The sequence below is a fragment of the Sinocyclocheilus rhinocerous genome, unplaced genomic scaffold, assembly GCF_001515625.1.
Source record: "Sinocyclocheilus rhinocerous isolate Xijiao unplaced genomic scaffold, SAMN03320098_v1.1 scaffold3349, whole genome shotgun sequence".
In the NCBI taxonomy this organism is placed as follows: Eukaryota; Metazoa; Chordata; class Actinopteri; order Cypriniformes; family Cyprinidae; genus Sinocyclocheilus; species Sinocyclocheilus rhinocerous.
In genome coordinates this window covers 101,676-105,166 of record NW_015655404.1, presented here as the reverse complement: position 1 = coordinate 105,166, position 3,491 = coordinate 101,676, and the positions used below count along the sequence as shown (strand labels likewise).

Below are 3,491 nucleotides of genomic sequence, written 5' to 3'. Positions count from 1 at the left end.
CGTACAGAAAGGTCCGATCGCCCCAAAATTGACATATACGTCACGTCACGGTCCCCCGGGACAGCGTCCGGCATTCCGTGTCCGCACCTGCCTGATCGGCCGAAAAAGACCCCCTTGACCGCGAACCACCTGTGGAGTTTCCATTGAATAAGTTGGGGGTGGCACGTGGGAAACGCAGGGGTCACGAAGGTCGCAGGGCCCCGAGATTCATCACGGGGGACTGTCAGGGCCCCCCGAATCGGGTCCCTGAGTTTCGTGGCCCTGGACGCTTCCCGAGCCAATCGGGCACTGAGAAAGTAGCTGCTGCACAGGCCCTTACCCAACAGAGGCCTATGAGAGACAGAGAGTTGTACGGAGAGCAAAGAAATATATTTCTTGGCATCTCCCGACCTTGCCCTCTCAGTATGTCATTGGGGGCCGAGTGACGCAACTTCTTGTGAAACTGGAGGCCCCTCGGGCCTCCGGGAGCCGCTGACACTTGCAACTTATCCCATTGTGAAGGCACCCGTCAAATAATTTGCATGTGGGCACTTGCAGCGCTTATGACATATGACCTGTTAATGCATTGTCCACGGAAAGCCTGTGGAGGCCCCTTCAAACAAGTTATGGGTGGGCATGCAGTGTTGAAAGTCACCAAAATCCACGTTTCCCGAGTGTAGCACTGTACGTTTTGCATAATAAAATGATTATAAACTTAAATTATGACTTGTTAATTCATTGTCCACGGAAAGCCTGTGGAGGCCCCATCAAATAAGTTACGGGTGGGCAAGTGACAAGTGACAGCTGTAACTTATTTGACGGGGCCTCCACAGGCTTTCCGTGGACAGTGCATTTTTATGCAAATTAAGCCATTTCACGAGCTCCGATGCACATGAAACTGCTGGACAACCACGAGTCTTTGGGTTCAGGGGGGAGTATGGTTGCAAAGCTGAAACTTAAAGGAATTGACGGAAGGGCACCACCAGGAGTGGAGCCTGCAGCTTAATTTGACTCAACACGGGAAACCTCACCCGGCCCGGACACGGAAAGGATTGACAGATTGATAGCTCAGAGTGTCCTGCTGCCGGGTCGGCGTTCAACTTCTTAGAGGGACAAGTGGCGTTTAGCCACGCGAGATGGAGCAATAACAGGTCTGTGATGCCCTTAGATGTCCGGGGCTGCACGCACGACACAATGGGTGGATCAGCGTGTGTCTACCCTGCGCCGAGAGGTGCGGGTAACCCGCTGAACCCCGCTCGTGATCGGGACTGGGGATTGAAACTATTTCCCATCAACGAGGAATTCCCAGTAAGCGCAGGTCATAAGCTTGCATTGATTAAGTCCCTGCCCTTTGTATACACCGCCTGTCGCTACTACCGATTGGATGGTTTAGTGAGGTCCTCGGATCGGCCCCGCCGGGGCTCCTCGCGGGCCCTGGCAGAGCGCCGAGAAGACGATCAAACTTGACTATCGGGAGGAAGCGTGTGTGTGTGTGTTTATTAAAATATAAGACTTCAAATATTGATCAATTAGGTGTAACATTAAAAGTTCAAATGAACAGTTAGTAATATTAAATTAAAACAGGATAAAACCAATCACATTTTGTTGAACTTGTTGAAGTTTGTACACACATATCCATAAAGTAAAATGAAATAACAACTGAGTCCATAGTTAAGGTAAGTAAAAATATTTATTTAGTAAATTATAAATATGAATAATTTACAAATAAAGGAAAAAATCAGTGCTCCTCTGCCTCGTCATCGGCAAAGTACTAGAGAGAAGGAAAAAGCAAATACAAAATTAACAAACAATACTGGTGAAATCTAATTTTAGATATAAATTTCAATATCAATAATAATAATAATAAAAATAATAAGAAGAACAAACAAAATATAAAAATGCACTGTCCACGGAAAGCCTGTGGAGGCCCCGTCAAATAAGTTACAGCTGTCACTTGTCACTTGCCCACCCGTAACTTATTTGATGGGGCCTCCACAGGCTTTCCGTGGACAGTGCATTTTTATGCAAATTAAGCCATTTCACGAGCTCCGATGCACATGAAACTGCTGGACAACCACGAGTCTTTGGGTTCAGGGGGGAGTATGGTTGCAAAGCTGAAACTTAAAGGAATTGACGGAAGGGCACCACCAGGAGTGGAGCCTGCGGCTTAATTTGACTCAACACGGGAAACCTCACCCGGCCCGGACACGGAAAGGATTGACAGATTGATAGCTCTTTCTCGATTCTGTGGGTGGTGGTGCATGGCCGTTCTTAGTTGGTGGAGCGATTTGTCTGGTTCATTCCGATAACGAACGAGACTCCGGCTTGTTAAATAGTTACGCGGCCCCGTGCGGTCGGCGTTCAACTTCTTAGAGGGACAAGTGGCGTTCAGCCACGCGAGATGGAGCAATAACAGGTCTGTGATGCCCTTAGATGTCCGGGGCTGCACGCGCGCCACAATGGGCGGATCAGCGTGTGTCTACCCTGCGCCGAGAGGCGCGGGTAACCCGCTGAACCCCGCTCGTGATCGGGACTGGGGATTGAAACTATTTCCCATCAACGAGGAATTCCCAGTAAGCGCAGGTCATAAGCTTGCATTGATTAAGTCCCTGCCCTTTGTATACACCGCCTGTCGCTACTACCGATTGGATGGTTTAGTGAGGTCCTCGGATCGGCCCCGCCAAGGCTCCTCGCGGGCCCTGGTGGAGCGCCGAGAAGACGATCAAACTTGACTATCGGGAGGAAGCGTGTGTGTGTGTGTTTATTAAAATATAAGACTTCAAATATTGATCAATTAGGTGTAACATTAAAAGTTCAAATGAACAGTTAGTAATATTAAATTAAAACAGGATAAAACCAATCACATTTTTTTGAACTTGTTGAAGTTTGTACACACATATCCATAAAGTAAAATGAAATAACAACTGAGTCCATAGTTAAGGTAAGTAAAAATATTTATTTAGTAAATTATAAATATAAATAATTTACAAATAAAGGAAAAAATCAGTCCTTCTCTGCCTCGTCATCGGCAAAGTACCAGAGAGAAGGAAAAAGCAAATACAAAATTAACAAACAATACTGGTGAAATCTAATTTTAGATATAAATTTCAATATCAATAATAATAATAATAAAAATAATAAGAAGAACAAACAAAATGTGTTTGTTTGAAACCATGTATGGTGTTTGTTTCCATGGCAATAAAGCAATTTAAATCTTGAATCCCTTGACTGAATTTGCAGTTTTAGGCAAAAAAGACATAGCCTATTAAATGTAAGAGCTATGAACTGATTGTTTCAAATATACTTCAGTGCTTTAGAAATACATTACTTCTTCAGATGGCAAAGGTGGAGGTGATGGAGGTGGTGGGGGTGGTGGAGATGAAGGTGGCGGGGAAGATGGTGGGGAAGAGGAAGGGGAAGATGACGGGGAAGATGGTGGGGAAGAGGAATGGGAAAGTGGAGGTGGTGGTGATGGAGCTGGAGGTGGCGGAGGTGGTGGAGATGAAGGTGGC

General features: G+C 46.2%; 1 long non-coding RNA gene across 1 annotated transcript; it reads right to left on the bottom strand.

Moving 5' to 3' along the window:
* Positions 1-1,087: 1,087 nt before the first annotated feature.
* Positions 1,088-2,583, bottom strand: LOC107718189 (uncharacterized). The gene is made up of 2 exons (XR_001637390.1): positions 2,052-2,583; positions 1,088-1,247 (listed from the first exon to the last, which is right to left on the bottom strand). It is a non-coding gene; the product is annotated as an uncharacterized LOC107718189 (long non-coding RNA).
* Between the last annotated feature and the right edge of the window lie 908 nt (positions 2,584-3,491).